This window comes from Eptatretus burgeri, chromosome 8 (assembly GCF_056783735.1).
Source record: "Eptatretus burgeri isolate ZD-2024b chromosome 8, Ebu_testis_v1, whole genome shotgun sequence".
Taxonomy (NCBI): domain Eukaryota; kingdom Metazoa; phylum Chordata; class Myxini; order Myxiniformes; family Myxinidae; genus Eptatretus; species Eptatretus burgeri.
Window position 1 is genome coordinate 3,404,391 of NC_140968.1, and position 25,214 is coordinate 3,429,604.

A 25,214-nucleotide genomic window follows, 5' to 3' on the forward strand; every position below is an offset into this window, starting at 1 on the left:
CTCACAGTGATCTCCTCCATCACCTGCTCACTCATCATCTCCATCTGCTCACTCATTATCTCCTCAGTGATCATCTCCTCACTGTCATCATCCACTCACTCATTATCTCCTCACAGTGATCATCTCCTCACTGTCGTCATCCACTCTCATTATCTCCTCACAGTGATCATCTCCTCACTGTCATCATCCACTCACTCATTATCTCCTCACAGTGATCATCTCCTCACTGTCGTCATCCACTCTCATTATCTCCTCACAGTGATCATCTCCTCACTGTCGTCATCCACTCACTCATTATCTCCTCACAGTGATCATCTCCTCACTGTCGTCATCCACTCTCATTATCTCCTCACAGTGATCATCTCCTCACTGTCGTCATCCACTCACTCATTATCTCCTCACTGTCGTCATCCACTCACTCATTATCTCCTCACAGTGATCATCTCCTCACTGTCGTCATCCACTCACTCATTATCTCCTCACAGTGATCATCTCCTCACTGTCATCATCCACTCACTCATTATCTCCTCACAGTGATTATCTCCTCACTGTCGTCATCCACTCACTCATTATCTCCTCACAGTGATCATCTCCTCACTGTCGTCATCCACTCACTCATTATCTCCTCACAGTGATCATCTCCTCACTGTCGTCATCCACTCTCATTATCTCCTCACAGTGATCATCTCCTCACTGTCGTCATCCACTCACTCATTATCTCCTCACAGTGATCATCTCCTCACTGTCGTCATCCACTCTCATTATCTCCTCACAGTGATCATCTCCTCACTGTCATCATCCACTCACTCATTATCTCCTCACTGTCGTCATCCACTCACTCATTATCTCCTCACAGTGATCATCTCCTCACTGTCGTCATCCACTCACTCATTATCTCCTCACAGTGATCATCTCCTCACTGTCGTCATCCACTCACTCATTATCTCCTCACAGTGATCATCTCCTCACTGTCATCATCCACTCACTCATTATCTCCTCACTGTCGTCATCCACTCACTCATTATCTCCTCACAGTGATCATCTCCTCACTGTCGTCATCCACTCACTCATTATCTCCTCACAGTGATCATCTCCTCACTGTCATCATCCACTCACTCATTATCTCCTCACAGTGGTCATCTCCTCACTGTCGTCATCCACTCACTCATTATCTCCTCACAGTGATCATCTCCTGACTGTCGTCATCCACTCACTCATTATCTCCTCACAGTGATCATCTCCTCACTGTCGTCATCCACTCACTCATTATCTCCTCACAGTGATCATCTCCTCACTGTCGTCATCCACTCACTCATTATCTCCTCACAGTGATCATCTCCTCACTGTCATCATCCACTCACTCATTATCTCCTCACTGTCGTCATCCACTCACTCATTATCTCCTCACAGTGATCATCTCCTCACTGTCTTCATCCACTCACTCATTATCTCCTCACAGTGATCATCTCCTCACTGTCATCATCCACTCACTCATTATCTCCTCACAGTGGTCATCTCCTCACTGTCGTCATCCACTCACTCATTATCTCCTCACAGTGATCATCTCCTGACTGTCGTCATCCACTCACTCATTATCTCCTCACAGTGATCATCTCCTCACTGTCGTCATCCACTCACTCATTATCTCCTCACAGTGATCATCTCCTCACTGTCGTCATCCACTCTCATTATCTCCTCACAGTGATCATCTCCTCACTGTCATCATCCACTCACTCATTATCTCCTCACTGTCGTCATCCACTCACTCATTATCTCCTCACAGTGATCATCTCCTCACTGTCGTCATCCACTCACTCATTATCTCCTCACAGTGATCATCTCCTCACTGTCGTCATCCACTCACTCATTATCTCCTCACAGTGATCATCTCCTCACTGTCGTCATCCACTCACTCATTATCTCCTCACCGTACGTTCCGCTGCCTCTGAGCCGCTTGCTGAGGCGCCTAAGCGGGCACTGCCGAAACGCGGTCCGAATGAGGCACTGCCGCGGCCGCTTGTGGTCCAACTCCACCTCGTTCGCCATCTCCAGGCAGCCGACTGGGACCAGGACCGGGACCCGATTAAAGGAGCCGAGGGAGAGGACGTGCTGGTGGTGGTGGTGGTGGTGGTACCGTGTTGTGTGTCAGGCCGCCCCGGGACAGGAAGAGGAGCTGGAAAAGGAAAACTCTGCTTGTCGTCTCTCTCCCCCTCTCTCTCCCCCCCCTCTCTCTCTCTTTCCCTCCTCTCTCTCCCTCCTCCCCTCTCTCTCCCTCTCTCTCCCCTCTCTCTCCCCTCTCTCTCCCCTCTCTCTCCCCTCTCTCTCCCGCTCTCTCTCCCCCTCTCTGTGATTCTTGTTTCATTTCAAATCATGACGAACTCTGAAAAATATTTCTAGACATTATTTAATAAATGACAAAAGAGAAACTTCATGATTTACCTCAGAATGCGGAACATGAACCTTCCACCAATTTAACTTCAGGTTCACATTTCCCCTTCTTATATAATTGTTATAATGTTTTATTGAATCGCGTTATAAATACTGGTGTACAGTACAATGCTGTACACATCGAATCGTTTCCACTCCAACATCATCAACTCATTATTGGGGTAATAAAAACACATTTTTACAAATACTACGTCATGAGGCGGGAAACGAGGAACGAAGACCAGCTCAAGGGGATGAACAACGGCCCCACACACCGTCCGAGAAATCTCTGTACACAATCTCCCCTCTTCCAGCTGTTGGTCCAAACATCTTCTGAATAGTCCCCCACTGCAAGCTCACCAAATGGTCTCCCATTGAAATAAGCTCATCAAATGGTCTCCCATTGAAATAAGCTCACCAAATGGTCTCCCATTGAAATAAGCTCACCAAATGGTCTCCCATTGAAATAAGCTCACCAAATGGTCTCCCATTGAAATAAGCTCACCAAATGGTCTCCCATTGAAATAAGCTCACCAAATGGTCTCCCATTGAAATAAGCTCACCAAATGGTCTCCCATTGAAATAAGCTCACCAAATGGTCTCCCACTGCGAGTTCACTTCCTTGACGTTGAGGATATTCCTTGAATTGGTTTACTATTTGAGTTCTTCTTTTCTTCTTCTTCCTCCTCTTCTTCTTCTTCCTCTCTTCCTCATCTTCTTCTTTTTCTTCCTCCTTTTCTTCTTCCTCTTCCTCCTCTTCCTCCTCTTCTTCTTCTTTTTCTTCCTCCTCTTCTTCCTTTTTCTTCAAATGAGTGATGATGTGAATGAGGGGTGTGACCAAATTTGTTTTGTGATGAATATTGAGTGAATGGTACGAAGTGGGTTTATGTGATGATGAAGAAGAGCAAGTACACCCCTGTAGAGATGAATCCCCCGCTCTTGTTCGCGTTCGAATCTGTTTCAGAACGGGATGCGGTGGACCCGAGGTGCCACATGCCAGGGGAGCACACGAGGGGGAGCCTGAGAGGATTCCCCAAAATTTGGAGATGGAGCAGGTAAGCTGGAAGGTGGCCCCAGTCTCCCAGTGCCACATTTGAATCAAGATGGGAGCCTGCACAGAGCCACACTACCCAGAACTGGTATTGTACTACATTTGAAAATTTGTTGGCGAGGCCCAAAACTTTGTGGAGCACCAACATGCGGAGTGGCGGGTAAAATGGTTGCGTAGAACCACAGAAGAGGGGGGTTAATGGTTAGAGGAGAACGTGTGTTTTGGAAGTATTACGTTAGAGTAGGGATGCTCCTTTGCACCATTTTGATGTCTGCAGGCGCTGGGGTAATTGGACTATGCGTGGACCTACTGAGTCACAAATTGTTAGTGTTGCTGTTAGCCTTCCTCACCTCATCCCCATCAGGCTACTCCGCCAGCGAGCCATGTGAGGCCATGCCACCTCATCGTTATAATCACCACACATGCCTCGTTTTTCCTCCTGGGAGATAGAGTACTTCGAATGAGATAAGTGGGGTAGCTCGTGATAGAGTAGGTTAGAGCTAAAGCAGGCTGCCCTTCCTGCTGCCACTGCATGCTCTCGCTGTCACCAACACCAACGAGACCATCTGCCGGCCCATACCATCTGCAGCTGGTTCACAACATCTGCATGCTACTCACCTGCCTATAGGCCATTGTATGCCTGCCAGCTTTGCCAGCCAGTTATGCCACCAACCAGTTTTGATGCCATACATGCCATTGACCTACCACTGCTTACCTGCTGTAATGACACCTGCTGTGTCATTTATTTTTGATCCATAAAAGTCAGAAGACCTCAAGGAGTCAAGGCCACATGGGATGAGTTTCTTTTTCTTTATTGGGCCAAGGCCCATCGTGGTATTGCTTGATTACTTGCTGTGGGCCACATGAGCTGAAGACTTTTTTGGGCCACATAGGCCAAAGAGTAACCAGGTGTTGAGAGGCCACATGGGCCCTTTGTAAGAACTCCTGTTCTGGAGAGACCATATGGGCTGTTGGGGAGCACCAGGCATGAAAGGCCCTGTGGTCACCGAGGACACTTGTCGTGTAGGGAACCAGGGCTCTAATAGACAGCGTTATGGGAGGGGTCTTATGTAGGGGGGTCCAGAAACTTCAAAAACTTCAGACTCTCAGGAGAATGAAGAAGAGGTCCTCCTGGTCGAACCACCCTTTTCCCAACCATACGTTTTTAAAAAAAATTACATCTAAATTTAGTGGGATAAATTGCGTTTATTAGTTGATGAATGAGTAGGATTAGCGGAGCGACACATTAGCTTGGGGATGAATACTGTGTTTGAATTTTGTTGCACATTAGGGATTTCAGACAAGGGTGGGTAGTGGTCCTGCATGCCGTATAGTAAATGGGGGTCACGTCAAGCATTGCTCCCCCTTCTGAGAGCAGACTCGGGAGAGTCTGAAGGAGGAAGGTGTGGGTAGTGTTGTGGAAATGACTCCGAGACCTGGATGATTAAAGATGTTTAATATAACCAAGATATTTCCTTCGTGAATGTTCAGCATAAACTTAAGGGAATTAAATGTGATATGAGATATGCGTCACTTTTATGTATAGTTAGATACCGTTACCGTCTGTTTCTAAAGTTATGATCCCTTTTGACCATTTATTTGATATTTTTCTCTCTGTAATCTGTCCTTCGTGTTCTTCAAAGGGTCTAATAGGCATGGACGTGTCAGTTTTGGTGGAGGAATGGGATAGCCTCCGAAGCCGTGGCTCAGTACCTCAGAGTTGCTGACTGAAGGGTTGTAAGGGGTCACTTGCCCCTGGACTGGGCTCTGGCCCAAAAGTGGATGAGAGGGGAGGGGCGAAGCACATCAGGGTTAGGGATGGGGACCAGAGCCTTAAAAAGCCCACGTAGCAGGGGAGACCCACGTGCTACACCTCATCCAGCTAGCCATGCCTCTCCTCCTCCTCCTATCCTCCTCCTCATTTCTGTGTGTTCTCAAGTGCCAGGGTGGCATGCTGACTGGGTCTGAGAGGGGACGTGACGGGTCTGCTGCCCTGCACCCTTGCCAGCTGTGCCAAGCCGACACAGCTTGGGTATTTCCTCCTTTGTCTGCCTCTTATCTGCGCCTATCCCTTGTGGTGTGCTTGATCGGGCCCGAAGGCATAGTATATTTAAGAATCTCTCATGTGTTTGTTGGTATTGTGGATGTATATGATTGATAGTGGGTAAGCTGTTAAATTTATTTCTTACGTTCTGGTTATTTGTTCTCGTATTGTTCCCTTCTGCTCTATTAAATATACTTGTTCGCGAGGTGAATTCTGGTTGGCGTGGTTCTTCTTGGGTGATTAGGAAAGACTGTTAGCTACGGTGAGTCAACACCATATAACTGGATCACATCTCACATCGTATGTCAGGCTCGCTCGGCCTCATTTGTATATGACGTGCGGCGCCTCATTGGCAACACTTCCAATTTGCACAGTATCATGGCTTTTAGACGTGATCCGGCGAGGAAGACCCCGAAGCGATCGACCCGACCATTGCAGTCGTGTTGATATGACACATCGGAGTCGTACCGGGCAACTGGAGTGACCGACGACCATAACAATATGCGGTGCTGTAAAGTACACGTCTCACCATAATCAAACCTGAAAAGTTTATCCACACAAACTACAGTGGTGAGAAAAAGTTTGTGAACCCTTTAGAATTATCTGTATTTTTGCATAAATTTGACCTAAAATGTGATCAGATCTTCATCGAAATCTTAATTATAGATAAAGGGAACCTGATTAAACAAATAGCACAAACAAACTTATTTATTTATTGAACAAATAATCCAACATTCAATTTCTTTGTATTTGAAGAAGTCTGTGAACCTCGAGGTTAATTCGCTCAATTAAAGGGGGGTAATTACAGTCAGGTGTTTCAATCAATGGGATGACAATCAGGAGTGAGTTTGGGTGGCCGTGCCCTATATGAAAAACATAAACTTTGTTCATCACCATCAGTCCGGTCTTCACCACACAGGTTTGTGGAAGCGGGTCCTGCCCCGATCAAAAGAGATTTCTGAGGACCTCAGAAAAAGAGTTGTTGATGTTCATCGGTCTGGAAAGGCTCACAAAACCATTTCTAAAGATGTTTAGCTCCACCAATCCACTGTCAGACGGATAGTTTACAAATAAAGAAAATTCAACACCATTGTTATTCTTTCCAGGAGAGGTCATCCAATGAAAATCACTCCAAGAGCAAGGTGTACAATAATCCAGGATATCATAAAGAACCCCAGGGTGGTAACGTCTAAGGATCTGTAGGCCTCTCTTGCATTGGCTAATGTCATTGAGCACGATTCCACCATCAGGAAAACACTGACCCGGTGCTTTGCTTTTGCTGCCTCAGGACCCGGACGACTTGCCATCATTGATGGAACCATGAATTCTGGATTGTAGCAGCAAGTTCTACAGGAGAATGTCAGGGTACCCATCTGTTAGCTGAAGCTTAACAGAAAGTGGGTCAATGCAGCAAGACAACAACAATCCTAATCACACTAGTAAATCTACAACAGAATGGGTGAAGTAGAAGAGATTTCGTGTTTTTGGAATGGTCAATCATAGTCCAGATCTTAACCCAATTGAAATTTTGAGCCAGAACCTGAAACGAACAGTTCATGTAAGAAATCCCACAAACATCTCCAAGTTGGAGCAGTGTTCTGTAAGGAGGAATGGGCCCAAATTCCTTCAAGCCGATGTTCAGGACTGATCAAGAGTTACAGGAATCGTTTGGTTGAAGTTATTGTTGCTCAAGGGGGTGCCACCAGTTACTCAATGTGGAGGTTCACAGACTTCTTCTGACAAAGGAATTGAATGTTCGATCATTTTGCTCAATAAATAAAGAAATAAATAAGTTTTGTTTTTTGTTTTTTTTGGTGCTATTTGTTTCATCAGGTTCTCTTTATCTATTATTAGGACTTGGATGAAGATCTGATCACATTTCATGTGAAATTTAATCAGAATTGGAGAATTTTAAAGGGTTCACAAACATTTTCTCACCACTGCATACACAGAAATGAATTACCAAAACTATCCCGACACTCACACTACATTGGGACAACACAAACAAACTCTATTATTAACCTCGACTCGATGACCAAAAATATTGGGACAACACACCCGATCACGTGATATGAACCCTCTTGACCCTCATTTGCATTTTTTTCCCAGAATGCAAAACCTGCACCGTTGCTTTCTTCATCACAAACCGTCTTATGCCGCCATTACAGGTGCTCTGGTTTTCTAAAAATCTCCCGTTTCAATGTGTTCGGACCGTGTGTTCAGTTAAGTTTTATTTATTTTTTTTTGTAGAGCGCTCGCGAAGCGGCTTAAGCACTCAAGCAAGCACTCCGCTGGAAACCGTTATACGGAACGGCTGGCTTGGCAAGCGATAGCAAGCTGCTTGGTAACTGGACACACCGGCACGCTCAACAAAGTACAATTTACTCCTCCTGCGTGTCTACCGTCACGTGACTATTTCACACACCGCCCCTTTTTATCATCTTCTTCGGTTTACAAAGAAAGGCTGTTGGGCAGCATCGTTGGCTGACGTCATGCCCTCCAAAGCTGACGTCAGCAATTTGTTCATGGTGCCGGCGACAGTTCGCCTGCTCTTTGGAATGAAGGATATTGAGACATTTAACGTCCACCGATTAATCCTGGGAGACGGGACGCTCGTTTAACGTCCATCTGAGGGACGGCCGACGGCGCACACATCGATGAAACACCGGAATGACGGTTAAAAGCCGGGTCGGGATTCGAACCCAGGCGAGACAGCCTCGAGGCGACACTGCCGGGTCCCGTGAAACAGCGACCCCTTCACGTGAACCTCCAATCAGGCTGAACGATGTATATATATATATATATATATATATATATATATATATATATATATATATATATATATATATATATATATATTATTATTGAAAGCCACACAGAAGGACGGCCGGCTTCGCCACGCATTGACGACGAGGAGAAACGTGTGACCGTCAATGGCGCCCTTTCCCGCCCAATGTCGACACAACACTCTTATTCACGTGTCGATGGACGAGCACACCCCACCAGTGACATTTCGTATCCCGAGCGAATCGCCGCCACCTTCCCGCGTTTCCGTTTCCCCTTATTTCACCCACGGCCGTTAGGGGGTTCGCGGGGTGTCCGTGCTGTCCGTGCGGTCCGTGCTGTCCGTGCGGCTTGTGGAAGGATCTTCCCTTTGGAAGCTCCTGCCTTGCTTCGTGTTCCGAGCAGGATCATCCGGACACGGATTGCGTGGAGGCTCGTCGGCTCCGCTGGAACCAGGGGCCGAGATACCGTGCTGGGCCTCCTCGGGTAAGGTTCGCTGTGATTATGGACCCAGTCGTCGAGATACCGTGCTGGGCCTCCCTGGGTAAGGCTCGCTGTGATTATGGACCCAGTCGTCGAGATACCGTGCTGGGCCTCCCTGGGTAAGGTTCGCTGTGATTATGGACCCAGTAGTTGAGATACCGTGCTGGGCCTCCTCGGGTAAGGCTCGCTCTGATTATGGACCCAGTCGTCGAGATACCGTGCTGGGCCTCCCTGGGTAAGGTTCGCTGTGATTATGGACCCAGTCGTCGAGATACCATGCTGGGCCTCCCTGGGTAAGGCTCGCTCTGATTATGGACCCAGTCGTTGAGATACCGTGCTGGGCCTCCTTGGGTAAGGTTCGCTGTGATTATGGACCCAGTCGTCGAGATACCGTGCTGGGCCTCCTCGGGTAAGGTTCGCTGTGATTATGGACCCAGTAGTTGAGATACCGTGCTGGGCCTCCTCGGGTAAGGTTCGCTGTGATTATGGACCCAGTCGTCGAGATACCGTGCTGGGCCTCCTCGGGTAAGGTTCGCTGTGATTATGGACCCAGTCGTCGAGATACCGTGCTGGGCCTCCTCGGGTAAGGTTCGCTGTGATTATGGACCCAGTCGTCGAGATACCGTGCTGGGCCTCCCTGGGTAATGTTCGCTGTGATTATGGACCCAGTAGTTGAGATACCGTGCTGGGCCTCCTCGGGTAAGGTTCACTGTGATTATGGACCCAGTAGTCGAGATACCGTGCTTGGCCTCCTTGGGTAAGGTTCGCTGTGATTATGGACCCAGTCGTCGAGATACCGTGCTGGGCTTCCTCGGGTAAGGTTCGCTGTGATTATGGACCCAGTCGTCGAGATACCGTGCTGGGCCTCCCTGGGTAAGGTTCGCTGTGATTATGGACCCAGTCGTCGAGATACCGTGCTTGGCCTCCCTGGGTAAGGTTCGCTGTGATTATGGACCCAGTCGTCGAGATACCGTGCTTGGCCTCCCTGGGTAAGGCTCGCTGTGATTATGGACCCAGTCGTCGAGATACCGTGCTGGGCCTCCCTGGGTAAGGTTCGCTGTGATTATGGACCCAGTAGTTGAGATACCGTGCTGGGCCTCCTCGGGTAAGGCTCGCTCTGATTATGGACCCAGTCGTCGAGATACCGTGCTGGGCCTCCCTGGGTAAGGTTCGCTGTGATTATGGACCCAGTCGTCGAGATACCATGCTGGGCCTCCCTGGGTAAGGCTCGCTCTGATTATGGACCCAGTCGTTGAGATACCGTGCTGGGCCTCCTTGGGTAAGGTTCGCTGTGATTATGGACCCAGTCGTCGAGATACCGTGCTGGGCCTCCTCGGGTAAGGTTCGCTGTGATTATGGACCCAGTAGTTGAGATACCGTGCTGGGCCTCCTCGGGTAAGGTTCGCTGTGATTATGGACCCAGTCGTCGAGATACCGTGCTGGGCCTCCTCGGGTAAGGTTCGCTGTGATTATGGACCCAGTCGTCGAGATACCGTGCTGGGCCTCCTCGGGTAAGGTTCGCTGTGATTATGGACCCAGTCGTCGAGATACCGTGCTGGGCCTCCCTGGGTAATGTTCGCTGTGATTATGGACCCAGTAGTTGAGATACCGTGCTGGGCCTCCTCGGGTAAGGTTCACTGTGATTATGGACCCAGTAGTCGAGATACCGTGCTTGGCCTCCTTGGGTAAGGTTCGCTGTGATTATGGACCCAGTCGTCGAGATACCGTGCTGGGCTTCCTCGGGTAAGGTTCGCTGTGATTATGGACCCAGTCGTCGAGATACCGTGCTGGGCCTCCTCGGGTAAGGTTCGCTCTGATTATGGACCCAGTAGTCGAGATACCGTGCTGGGCCTCCTCGGGTAAGGCTCGCTCTGATTATGGACCCAGTCGTCGAGATACCGTGCTTGGCCTCCCTGGGTAAGGTTCGCTGTGATTATGGACCCAGTCGTTGAGATACCATGCTGGGCCTCCCTGGGTAAGGCTCGCTCTGATTATGGACCCAGTAGTCGAGATACCGTGCTGGGCCTCCTCGGGTAAGGCTCGCTCTGATTATGGACCCAGTCGTCGAGATACCGTGCTTGGCCTCCCTGGGTAAGGTTCGCTGTGATTATGGACCCAGTCGTCGAGATACCATGCTGGGCCTCCCTGGGTAAGGCTCGCTCTGATTATGGACCCAGTCGTCGAGATACCGTGCTGGGCCTCCTCGGGTAAGGCTCGCTCTGATTATGGACCCAGTCGTCGAGATACCGTGCTGGGCCTCCTCGGGTAAGGTTCGCTGTGATTATGGACCCAGTCGTCGAGATACCATGCTGGGCCTCCCTGGGTAAGGCTCGCTCTGATTATGGACTCAGTAGTCGAGATACCGTGCTGGGCCTCCTCGGGTAAGGCTCGCTCTGATTATGGACCCAGTCGTCGAGATACCGTGCTGGGCTTCCTCGGGTAAGGTTCGCTGTGATTATGGACCCAGTCGTCGAGATACCGTGCTGGGCCTCCTCGGGTAAGGCTCGCTCTGATTATGGACCCAGTCGTCGAGATACCGTGCTGGGCCTCCTCGGGTAAGGTTCGCTGTGATTATGGACCCAGTAGTCGAGATACCGTGCTGGGCCTCCTCGTGTAAGGCTCACTCTGATTATGGACCCAGTAGTCGAGATACCATGCTGGGCCTCCCTGGGTAAGGTTCGCTGTGATTATGGACCCAGTCGTTGAGATACCGTGCTGGGCCTCCTCGGGTAAGGTTCACTGTGATTATGGACCCAGTAGTCGAGATACCGTGCTGTGCCTCCTCGGGTAAGGTTCGCTGTGATTATGGACACAGTAGTCGAGATACCGTGCTTGGCCTCCCTGGGTAAGGTTCTCTGTGATTATGGACCCAGTCGTCGAGATACCGTGCTGGGCCTCCCTGGGTAAGGTTCGCTGTGATTATGGACCCAGTAGTTGAGATACCATGCTGGGCCTCCCTGGGTAAGGTTCGCTGTGATTATGGACCCAGTAGTTGAGATACCATGCTGGGCCTCCCTGGGTAAGGTTCGCTGTGATTATGGACCCAGTAGTTGAGATACCGTACTGGGCCTCCTCGGGTAAGGTTCACTGTGATTATGGACCCAGTAGTCGAGATACCGTGCTTGGCCTCCTTGGGTAAGGTTCGCTGTGATTATGGACCCAGTCGTCGAGATACCGTGCTGGGCCTCCTCGGGTAAGGTTCGCTCTGATTATGGACCCAGTAGTCGAGATACCGTGCTGGGCCTCCTCGGGTAAGGCTCGCTCTGATTATGGACCCAGTCGTCGAGATACCGTGCTGGGCCTCCCTGGGTAAGGTTCGCTGTGATTATGGACCCAGTAGTCGAGATACCATGCTGGGCCTCCCTGGGTAAGGCTCGCTCTGATTATGAACCCAGTCGTCGAGATACCGTGCTGGGCCTCCTCGGGTAAGGTTCGCTCTGATTATGGACCCAGTCGTCGAGATACCGTGCTTGGCCTCCCTGGGTAAGGTTCGCTCTGATTATGGACCCAGTCGTCGAGATACCGTGCTCGGCCTCCTCGGGTAAGGTTCGCTGTGATTATGGACCCAGTAGTCGAGATACCGTGCTGGGCCTCCTCGTGTAAGGCTCACTCTGATTATGGACCCAGTAGTCGAGATACCGTGCTCGGCCTCCTCGGGTAAGGCTTGCTGTGATTTACAGCTTCGGTGTTAAATGGTCCTCAGGAGGTGGGCCCCTTCACCTGATGTGCATTGCCCATAATTAGTTGTGTGGAATTATTCGTGTCCTTGTGACATTGTTGTGCTGTCATCATCGTCCGTCAGTTTGAAAGAGAGGAGATTCCGGTCACTGGACGCAATTTTGTCCCGCTTCGGTATGTGATTGAAGGATGTTTATAGGGGTGCGTATGTCTGTGCCAGACTGTCTGTCTGTCTGTCTGTCTTTCGATTTGTTCTGTCTTCCTTATGAGCATTACACAGGTATTAAGGGGCAGTCATGGGTCTTCCGAAGCAGATGTTGCCTCCACCACGGAAGGTGGACCAGAGGTTATGGAATGTGTATAAACAGGTGTATTCACCCCTGTCTGTTTGTCTGTCTGTGAGGAGGATATGCAAAATCTTGTGGATGGATGCGGATCCAGATCACGCCGATCAGTGAGTAACAAAACGTAACCTGTTCAACCTGGCGGAGGTGTGCTCTCGACCGAGTGTCGTCGTCGTTTGCAAGTTACAGGAACGTGTTCACCCATATCGAAAACTCCAAAAATGAAAAGGTCAATTAACCGAACTCGGGTTTCCGCTTGTTGCCGAGATTGATCACCTTCCATCTGATGAACGATTTGGACCGAAACTGGTCGGAGGACTCGGCAAGGGAAGTGATAAACCCACCAAATTGATCCGTCCTCCACCGCTACACATTGGTCATTGTGAAGGAACTAACACATAATGGGACTGTCTCCTTCCACTGGGAACCAAATGTGCTTCAGCTGATATCTCACAGTCCCACCTTGATGAATTTCCAGATTAAAAGAACGGTTCACTCTCAGGGATAGTATTTCCAGAGGTCATCTGTTGTCGTGCCTGGAACAAAAGAGAAAGATAAACTCAAACTTTTGTTTTTCATTGATTTAAGTAACAAAAGAATCACTTTTCCTGCCCCCCCCCTACCCCTACCTTTTCCAGCCTGGTGTTGGCTTAGCTGTCGGTGAAGGGGGCTGGCTTCAGACCTTCGGGTCCGCGGTACAATCCCCTGTCGCGCCGTTGCAATAACACCGGGTGGGTTGACCCGGCCCGTCATCCTTCGCGAGATCGGCAAAATGAGTACCAGCTTGCCGGGAAGAGTGAGCCACCCGAGTATGCTGCGTCGCAGTGGCGACCCGTCCAAGATTGTGGTTCCGAACCGGTGGAAACCTGGCCTCGGCAGCCCTGTGCGTCTGAAGATGCGAAAGGAATGGTTCTTCTCGTTCTTCTTCTCGACTCTCTCCACCCAACCTTCCATCATTTCCATTCCCACATCCATTCTTTTTCATCGATGTCTTCTGCACTGAGGAAATGAACTCTTATCAGAATGGCAGGAGTGATGATGTCGGGAGGGATTGTCCCAAGGGACATTGGTGGTGTTTATGGTCTTTCAACGGCTCTGATTTAGTTATTAATTTTTCAGTCGCCACCAATCCTTCAAATCATACATGCACATCTAGGAACACCTGAAGCTTCGTACCTGTCATGTTGTGATATTTTTGTTGTCCACCTGTCATGACGTTTTGGACATGTTTAGGAAAGAAAAAAAAATTGAAGTTTACTCTTTTTGGGGGTTTTCTCCATTTGTTTTTATACCTCCGCTGACGAAGTCACCGGAGGGATTGTGTTTTCGGGTTGTCTGTCTGTCCGTCTGTCCGTCCGTCCTTCCGTCGATGCTAATTTTCTCTGAAAACACTTATCCGATTGACACAAAATTTTCACCAGAGTTGCGACTACTCGCGGAGAATGTCTTCACGATAGTTATGACGTCACAGGTCACGTGGTTTGGCAGCTATGAATTTTTGAAGAAGAAAACTTTTTAAAAACCATCTTCTCCAGAACGGCTTGACAGATCGAGGGGAACCTTCACCCACGTGTTTCCCAAGCCTTGGGGATACCAGGGCGTTCACGAATACAATTGATAGGTCACGTGCTCCGGCAGCCACATTTGATTCAGCAACAACAACAAAAAAAATATTTCTCTTGAACCGCTTCGTCAATCGACGTGAAACTTCAGAGTTATCATCCATTGGTCACAAGGGAATACACGTTTTAAATTTCAACCTGATCGGACGCATATGATCTGGCAGCCGGAATTATTTAATATTTTTATTAAATATTGGTTCAGGGATTCAAATCAAACTTGGTAAAAATGATGTCATAATGTAGTATTATGATGTATTAATGTGGGCGGCGGCAAATCTGGCGACGTCACGACGTTGAAGTGTGTCCTGGTTCTTGCTTAATTTACAGATGCTGTTGTTTCCTCATTTCCCCCCCCCTCCCCCACCATCATTCCTCTCATTCCATAACTCCTTCTTTAGCAGCACGGACACATTCCAGTTCATACCGGTTCCGGATGCTGCGGCATGGTAACCATGTTGAAATGGTTTTCACCTCATCGGCACTCATTTCTTTTCACCCTATAACTTCCTGTGCCAGATGTGCACCAGAGCCCGCACACACCCTCTCGACACGACGAGACTCCTTATCTCTCGTAACATACATTTTTTTCCCTGCACACCCAGCCATGGTGGAGAGATTAGCCTCGTGGTGAACTCGAGCTGTTCCGGTGTAAAATGAAGACCTCATCATGTACCGAGCTGTCGCAGTTCTTGTCATTTCTCTCAAATTTATCCTCTTCTTCTTGCTCGCCGTCTTCTTTTGCTTTTCCTTTTTTTTTTTTTACCTCCGATGTTTTTCTTGGCTTTCATTCTGTGATGCTATTTCACACACCGGAGGGCGTGCAGAGTCGGTGCACAAAAGAGGCTTTTGTTTTAGGTGCCGGTGGAATGGGTGGAAATGGCAGCGAGCACTCGAGCAACTCCAGGTGTGCATCGGAAGAAACGTCCAAACGCAGGAATATTGACGCAGAGGCTCCGGGGTACCGAATAATAGGTGATGCCGTCGCGAATTGGTCTTTATGGTTTTTTTTAAATTTAAAATTGCAACATCTGCAGAATTTGAAGAAAACGAGATCACTCGACTCAATGGATCGTCTTTGTCCGCGTCGACATTCTTTTTATTTCATGAAATTGAGCCGCGGTTGCTCTTCGGAGCCGAGAACGGCTGTCGTGCAGAAACTCCTGCTCGGACGACCGCACTCGTACCAGTATATATAAACACAGCGTCGATGGATATCCATATGATTCGACCCACTTGTTACCTGCAGTTTGGACAATAATTACCTCCGCCACCACCGAAGGTGGAACGAGGTGATGTTTTCACCCCTTTATTTTTGTCTGTCTGTCTGTACGTTTGTCTGTGTACAGGATATCTCAAATAGTCTTGGACTGATCTGGAAGAAGCGACCAGGTGGTCGGTGAATCCCGACCAGGCTCGGGATTCAAATTCAGGCTAAACAGCTCGGAGACCAGTGCACACACCTCAAAGCTGTCCTGCGATCACACACCGTCGATAGAGTAAAGCTGGCTGTCCACCATCAGATGAAAATTGCTTCTGCAAAATTCTCCAAAATGAGACGACTTTTTATTCACCGTTGCATACTTCGAGCATTTTTAAAAAAATTATTTTCTTTGGCATTTTTACCCACGGCTTCCAGCTTGCTGTCCAATGCGAAAAATGTGTCAAATACAATGCAGGCATTATTTCAGTCGGTTACGCCGTTGAAGATGATGCGACGACAGCTTGAACACTCGTCTGAAGAAAATGCATTTGCTCGTAAGATCGCATCGCATCCAAGAATGGAGGAGAGTTCTCCGATTGGCCCAAACGATTAATCATTTGAAGCAACTTTTATGTGGTTTATTGTCTCCGAGGAGCGTTTCCATGTTTCTGGGGGTGAGTCGATGGCATATAGAGTATTGTGAAATTCCAAAATCATCATATTTCTTCGCAGCAAACAACTAAAAATATGGATTTGGATTGATTTGCAGCAACTTTTACCGAATGTATATATATATTTTTTTTCTCTCCGAGAAATGTTTCAGGGTGGGGCAGACAGACAGCATTAGCCTATTATATATATGTAGATATTGTATGTATTGTGTTAATCGTTACATTATTTTGATGTTATATCTCTGAAATCAGGTCATGGAGTGGATCCCCGGTGTCCGTCCGTCCATGCGTACTTACGTACGTTAATATTTGACTGTAAGATCTTCTCCTCGCAAACTACCCAACCGATATGGACCAAATTTTGTACGATGCATCAGGACAGCAAGATCTGTCCCCTATAAGAGGTTTAAAGGGGGGGGGGGGGTTCGCCTCAAATTCAGGTGATTTATTTGAACATTTTCTCGGATACCCGACGGCCAGATGCAGACCAAACTCTTCATGAAACATGAGGACAATGTCGTGAACTCGAGGTGTGCTCCCCATGACTGTACCACTTCAGAGAGTGGGGCCACCACAGCCCCTTCCCCCTGATCCTTCTTCTTCACTCCGCCTGTTGTGGAAATAGTCAGCCTCCTTCGGGGATATTTTTAATAGTTTGCCTGCTAAATTACATGTGTTTAATTAATTGGAATTATACATAGTACCTGGCTCTCTTCTTCTAAGTTCCTTCCACACAAGGTGTGGGTACCTCTGCTAGTAATTAATATGGTAGGATGCTGTTCATAACAATTACAATGAGAAGGGCACTCGGTAGAGCGCATAACTCCCCCACGTAATGCCTGATCCACAAGAACATATTGGGCCCAATACATGTTTGAGATATCATGCCATACAGTACTATTGTTGCGGGTCGGGTATCGGCTGCGAGCACGACCGCGAGGTGGAGCAGTCGGGTCGACTCTACCTAACACCCAGAATCTAGATCGTACCTTTCGGAAAACTCCGAGGGTACGGGTCCCTTACCGGACCGTGAATCGTCAATAATTCCACCACGCGGTGCAGGGTTATTTGCAAAACTTCAAAATACCTCGAGACCCACGTGGCGAGCTACCGAGTATTCACACCCTCGACGGCACTCGTACGGGACAGATGCGTGCTCGACCCGAGTGGATGGTCGGGTGAAGGGGTTGTTGTATTGTGTGTTGTTGTAGTTATGAGGGGTGTAAAAATGAAAGAAAACCCTGACTATCAAAGTAACTTCGCAGCACATGTACATTCAATTACCCATTAAACAAGGGACGGGACCCTAACTCGGGGGTTTCCTCATTTTTTGGTGTAGGAGGCTACCATTAAAAAGTAGCAGGTTACCATCACTGCGAGCGAAGCGAGCGCAGCTGTATGGCTGGGGTCCAAGATGGCCTGAGATGCATTCTAGCATGATTTCTGAGATGAAATACTTCTCATATTATCATGCTGTTGTGATTGGTGAAGATGCATCAAGATCTTTTACACGACACATAGAGATATGAGATAGATTAATGGGGGAGCTACATGTTAAAGTTTCTTCCACCATTAAAGAGCTAGATGACTCAGACTGTATGCCAGAGTTGATTAGTTCAGAGAATGTTAATGAGTTGGCTGCAGTAGACGGTGTCACTGGATCAGGAACTGCAACTTGATTTTCTTGCAGAGAGGGTGACAAAGTCCTGGCAGATTCAGAAAGTGAGAAAGAGTTCGCCGGTTGATTTACAGTGGGATGGTTGACTGGTTCAGGAGAGGGAGAGCAGACTTGTCCAGAAACAGGGAGAGGTTCAGGTTCAGAGACTGGGAGAGATTCAGGTTCAGAGACTGGGAGAGGTTCAGGGAATTCTGCAAATCGCAAATAAATAAAATGTACATGTGCTGTCTACTTGTGAATGAAAAATTGTGAATTGATGTTTCCCATGGTATCATTTTTAATGTGGCCTACACCCCACTCACTAAATGTAATGAAGATGGCTTGGATGTTAAGCAGTGGAGCAACTGAAAATAGTCCAAATGCATTCATCACTGTGAGAAACTGCTTTTCAAAAGGGCCTATCATTAGCCAGAAGTTGAGGGCCACCTCAAACAATGACAACACCTAAACTTCACAACTCCCTAAATATATGATGAACTATTTAAGCATAGGGAAGCTCAGTATTGTATTTGTAAATTTTCTTTCATTCATTTTATGCATATTTTCCCTCTTTGATTTCATTTTACTTTGTTAAATATTGTATATTATTATTTTATTGTTTTTTGTTTTGATTTAATAAAGAGCTCAAACTAATAACTTTAGACGAGTTTATTGTTTGAAAATTAATGATAAACATGTATTTAACTTCACTCGTTTTCTGATAATTTCTTTGTTTGATGTCAGCGAGCTTCAATCAGTCAACCAATCAAACAGTCGAAGTGTGAATACTGCATCACAGTCACAATCCCAATTTTGTTAAACTTCCACCTTACATTATCCGCCAATATCGTGTTGTTGTACAGTCAAGAAAAGCTCGCAAGTCTATGGTACATGCATGTACCTGCGGTACCAGTATTCAGTTGGCCAGTTCACAGCTGCTCATACTTGGCCTTCACTTCAGTGAATACACTGAGATTTTCATTGCAAATAACCCCGAATAATAACATGTACAAAAGCTGCTTTAAGCTTCAAGGCTAATTACCTTATAAATTAAAAAGGCACAACGGGTGACCGTGTATTTTGGAGCCGCATCACTTGACAAAAGCTCAAAATGGACGAGGTGAAACAACAACAACAATGTCGCACTCGCGACAGTGCGAGTTGAGACCAATTACTGATGGCCAGAAGCTTACCTCCCATGTCTTTGGACTTCTTCGAAAATCCAAAGTCAAACAGGGATTTTCGTTTCGATGCCATCGTTTCGGCACCGAAACTGCGAGGCCGACAAAGTTTGTTTTCTTGAGGTCATTGCTGTATGGTATCAGGGTATCAGGCCAACAGTCCAAAACGAGGCTGAAGCGGAGAACTCTCTATTGTAGGAGGCGTGTTTTAGCTGCTCGTGTTATTTTCAGGTCAGTGTTGTGCTCGACCTGGTGAGAGTACTAACAGTAAAAGTAAGCCCGCTTTTATCGAAATACTATTGTGTTTTCGTCTCGATTTCAAAACGGGGGGGTGTAGAGATTCCGTGGTGACAGAAACAAAAACAACAAAAAAACAAAAATCGGCGCTGAAGTAGGCGGCAACCTTTGACATTTTTTTCTCTGAGTAGTCGGCTGCGGGTCGCCGGTAACCGGCTTCTAAGGAAACCCCTGCTAACTAAAAACACATACTTACCGATATAACTGTTCTATAGGACCTGTATGTTGAGTGCTCATGGCTTCCAGATTCACAACACTATATCGTTTTTGGCCCGATCTCTCAATGGTGAAGAATCACTTAAAATATTAAATAATCGTCGTATCCAGATCCAGATCCGGGTCCGGATATTCACCAAAATTGAATCGATTCTTCCTTGTCACACACCCAACGCATCCACAAAATTTCACCCGGATCTGTTCACAACTTTTTGAGATATCCTGTACACAAACAAACAAGCAAACAGACAGACAGACAGACAGACAGACAGACAGAAAAGGGTGAAAACGTAACCTCCTTCACCTTCGTTGGCGGAGGTCACAATAACTTGAAATTTGAGAGGATTGTCGTTTTTCGACACCCTGTCCAATATCCAGCCCCTCCCCTCCATCCCATCCCCCGTGTTAGAAAGCCATTGAATGTCGAAAAGATTCTGAACTTGAAATTCTTCTGCGATTTTCATTATTTATTTGCAGGATCTGCAGCTCATAGTGGAGCGGACGCACACGCGCACACGCGCACACGCTCACACACACACATATACACACGAGACACACCACAAGACTGTTATCTGAGACAACCACAGCCACTGAGCTTTAGGGGGGTGGTGGTGGTGGGAGTTCCGTCACTTCCAGGGGCACTCTCTGTTCCAGCGACGTCACAACGATGGCACCACCATTCTCACGGCACTCAGCGGGGCATTTCCTCGGGAGGAATTCCTTCCTCCCCATGGACGCCAACCTTTGGAATTGTCCGTGCTCTTCTCCTTTTAAATGCTCAGTCAAGCGAGGAGGCAGCACGTTCCGTTTTGAAAGTCTTTGTGGTGGTTTGAAGCAACTTTCGGCTGGGTTTTGCAGACATTTTCTCAATTAAAATTTTTCACAAGCAGTTGACCTTTTCATGGCATTGCCCCAAAAATGAGATTCCAAACTTGTATTTTTACCATATTATGTGAGTGGTGGTCTTTTTTTTATTAATTTTTTTTTTTTGTCAAGGTGTAAAATGGATGTTGCACAACATTCACCTGGATGGGAATATTTTGCAGGTAGTCGGTCCTAAAGGGATCTTTAATTGCAGTGCAATGAATTTTGGACGAAAGTATCTTCCAGCTGCTCTCGTCCTTTTTCTACAATCATCTAGAGCTTAGGGAAGAGCTTGTACGTACATATTTTACTTGTAGAACTAGAACGCCACTCAGTAGAGCACGTACAGGTAGTGGACAAAATATGTAAAACATCAAGGTATAGTCACTCAATATGGCATTGGGCCACCACGAACGGCCTGTCCCAACTCGCACTTATTTGATGGAGGTAGAAAATGCTGTTTCGGGCGTCGTTCCAGAATGTCCCATAAATGCTCAATTGAGTTCCGACCTGATGATTGAGAAGGCCGTGACTTATGGATAACGTCAGTGTCACGCTCATCAAACCACTGGGCGATGGTGCTATTGATGGGGGTATGGGGCTCTCTTGTTGAGATGCTGGTCAAAATTATCGGCAACCGGACCTGAGCAGCATTTTTATGCATGACCCAAAGCATGCTGGGATGTTATTTGCTTAATTAACACATGGGCCACACCTGTGTGGAAGCCGTTGCTTGGTGTCCCTCATTTACCCAGGTGTTTCCATTTTTTGGTTCCACTACCTGTACCTCCGCCGGGCTCGTATTCCGGATCCAGATCCGGATCTTCACCAAAGTCGAATCGATTTGTCCAGGTCACACACCCAACCCCATCCACCAAATTTTGTCCGAATCCATCCACAGCATTTTGACATGTCCTGCTAACAGACGGACAGAGGTGAAAACATTTAACCTCTGTTCACCTTCATTTGTGCAGGTAACCAAGACGAGACATAAATGTACTTTTACATCAGCACTATCTCACATCAGGACCAGCAGGTTAGCCGTAGGAGTATGCGCACTTATATTTGATCTGTCTCGCCTGGGATTGAATCTGACCCAACGAGAAACCGTCGCCCCACTGTGTTTCGTATGCAGGGCGATGCATCAAAGTGTGTGCCATCCATCGGAAGGACGTTAAGCTGGAGGACCCACCTGCCAGCACCGGTTGTTGGTGGACGTTAAAGATCCCGCGGCGGTGTCTTTCCTGAAGAGCACAGGTGAGCTGTCGCAGGCACTTTCTGCCAAAAATGCGGGAAGCAGTTGGTTTAGTTTTCTTGGATATCTCTTGATACGAGGTCACACTGCTTGCTGTCTCAGAGTGCGATTGCTATCCAGGCAGAAGCTCCGACAATATGAGTTTCAGGTGTTCGCATGTCACGCGTGAACGGCCAGTGATGCTACCCCACAGCCTTGTGCTGCACATGATGAAGGTGGTGGAGGAGGAGACAAGTATCTGCTATTACCTGTACTACTTTAGAACTACCTGATAAAGATAGACATTTCCTACTTGTAGAACATGATTGGTAGATGTGAAAGAACACCATGCAAATGTGTGCCTCCATCACAGCAAAGGACTCTCAAACAATTCTGAGCACCTTCAAAATGATGCTGTGATCCTTTTTGTCTTCATCATGATGTAGCATTTGGAAGTGTGGTTGACGCGTCTTGAGACAAAAGCCACAGGCAGTTTGAACAAAGATCACACGAAAGGCAAAGACACATGGCACCAGGTGAAAATATCGACCTCCGGTGTGCAATGAACAGGATGTCTCGCTCTCTGAGACAGTTTGGTGAAAATACTTCTGTGGACGAGGGTACTGAATCTTACGAGTTAACTCACATTCATGGAGGAGGAAGAGGGAATATTTGATTGTCAGCTACACCGGTCGGGGTAGGATGTTCTCCTTTTAAGGTCCAACCAGAAAGTAAGCAAGAAGAGTCAAATGGGCAACGCCAATTTGAAATGAGCACAAGTTCAAAGTGCAGAGAAAACTCTCGAAGCTTTGGACGTCCCTCCAAGAATCACTGGCAAAAGAGATGAGCAAGCCATGCGTGAAATGTGTCGATGTCGATGAGCTGGTAACCATGTTGGGTTTCAAATGATCATGTGGTATTTCAAACACATTCACCAAAAATACAGGTACCGACGACTTCAGCCCTCCAAGCTGGACAACAGGATGGACCACAAAGGATCTTGAGGTGTTCACATGTATGGAGGAGCAGATGAGGAACTTCAAGAGGTCAGGTGGAATTTTTACCACTCCACCAGCTGACACCACAAAGTGTGCCAAGGGACAGCACAATGCCCCCCTGCCTGCGGAAGCATCGATCTGACAGAAGGGTCAGGAATCTATACCAGGCTTAACGGCTCGACAGCTCAAAGGTAAGTGTGCTACCTCGTCAACATCCTGTCAAAGAAAACACACACACACACACACACACACACACACACACACACACACACACACACACACACACACACACACACACACACACACACACACACACACACACCACGTCGCCCACCCAGAGCAACGACGAATCAGCTCTGGCCTAATCAATCATCCCGCAGTTGCAACGAAGATTATATATTTATCAACCTTTCTACTCAAGAAAGACTGCAGAAAGCAAACTCCTTCGTATGCAGCACAAGGCTGCGGGTAGCATCATTGGCTGAGGGTGCGGCTGTACCGCTGATGCTGTGCCCTTATACCAGTACACTGATACTCATTTCGCCGATCTCAGAAGGATGACAGGCTGAGTCAACCCCACCTGGTGTTAATTCAACAACCGACAGGGGCCCAAACTCAGGACCCTAAGATCCCAACTAAGATCCCAAGCCAGCGACCCAAACCACAAAGCCAAACGAGGCTTCATGAAGCAACCCAAACAGCTACATGATGGAGTAAGCCTTTCGACCTGAGTTCCTCCACAGCTACAGACATTTACATCCAGCATGTGCACGAGAACCACAATGCAAACACACTACACAAATGCCTGAAGCTCTGGGCACCCATACCTTCATCTTCTACACTACCATACCTTCATCTTCTACACTCACATACCTTAATCTTTTATACTACCATACCTTCATCTTCTACACTACCATACCATCATCTTCTACACTCCCATACCATCATCTTCTACACTACCATACCTTCATCTTCTACACTCACATACCTTCATCTTCTACACTCACATACCATCATCTTCTACACTACCATACCTTCATCTTCTACACTACCATACCTTCATCTTCTACACTCCCATACCATCATCTTCTACACTACCATACCTTCATCTTCTACACTCACATACCTTCATCTTCTACACTCACATACCTTAATCTTTTATACTACCATACCTTCATCTTCTACACTACCATACCTTCATCTTCTACACTCCCATACCATCATCTTCTACACTCACATACCTTCATCTTCTACACTACCATACCTTCATCTTCTACACTGGCATACCTTCATCTTCTACACTCACATACCTTCATCTTCTACACTACCATACCTTCATCTTCTACACTACCATACCTTCATCTTCTACACTACCATACCTTCATCTTCTACACTCCCATACCTTCATCTTCTACACTCACATACCTTCATCTTCTACACTCACATACCTTAATCTTTTATACTACCATACCTTCATCTTCTACACTACCATACCTTCATCTTCTACACTACCATACCTTCATCTTCTACATTACCATACCTTCATCTTCTACACTACCATACCTTCATCTTCTACACTACCATACCTTCATCTTCTACACTACCATACCTTCATCTTCTACACTACCATACCTTCATCTTCTACACTCACATACCTTCATCTTCTACACTCACATACCTTAATCTTTTATACTACCATACCTTCATCTTCTACACTACCATACCTTCATCTTCTACACTACCATACCTTCATCTTCTACACTCCAATATCTTCATCTTTTACACTACCATACCTTAATCTTTTATACTACCATACCTTCATCTTCTACACTACCATACCTTCATCTTCTACACTCACATACCTTCATCTTCTACACTACCATACCTTCATCTTCTACACTCACATACCTTCATCTTCTACACTCCCATACCTTCATCTTCTACACTACCATACCTTCATCTTCTACACTACCATACCTTCATCTTCTACACTACCATACCTTCATCTTCTACACTCACATACCTTAATCTTTTATACTACCATGCCTTCATCTTCTACACTACCATACCTTCATCTTCTACACTACCATACCTTCATCTTCTACACTACCATACCTTCATCTTCTACACTACCATACCTTCATCTTCTACACTACCATACCTTCATCTTCTACACTACCATACCTTCATCTTTTACACTCCCATACTGTCATCTTCTACACTCCCATATCTTCATCTTCAACACTTCCATACCTTCATCTTCTACACTACCATACCTTCATCTTCTACACTACCATACCTTCATCTTCTACACTACCATACCTTCATCTTCTACACTACCATACCTTCATCTTCTACACTACCATACCTTCATCTTCTACACTACCATACCTTCATCTTCTACACTCACATACCTTCATCTTTTACACTACCATACTGTCATCTTCTACACTCCCATATCT

General features: G+C 47.1%; 1 protein-coding gene across 12 annotated transcripts in view; it reads left to right on the top strand.

Moving 5' to 3' along the window:
• Positions 1-3,243: 3,243 nt before the first annotated feature.
• LOC147020942 (transcriptional repressor p66-beta-like) overlaps positions 3,244-25,214 on the top strand; it is a 58,310-nt gene continuing 36,339 nt past the window's right edge. Inside the window, exons 1-3 of one of the 12 annotated variants that reach the window (XM_085890631.1) lie at positions 8,437-8,792; positions 15,289-15,405; positions 21,656-21,777. The gene's annotated coding sequence lies outside the window, so the exon portion shown is untranslated. Of the gene's footprint in view, positions 3,483-3,532; positions 5,511-8,433; positions 8,793-12,188; positions 12,215-15,288; positions 15,406-19,371; positions 20,815-21,494; positions 21,557-21,655; positions 21,778-21,853; positions 22,944-25,214 lie in introns of those variants that run through there. The other 11 variants (XM_085890633.1, XM_085890634.1, XM_085890632.1 and 8 more) reach the window with 11 other exon arrangements.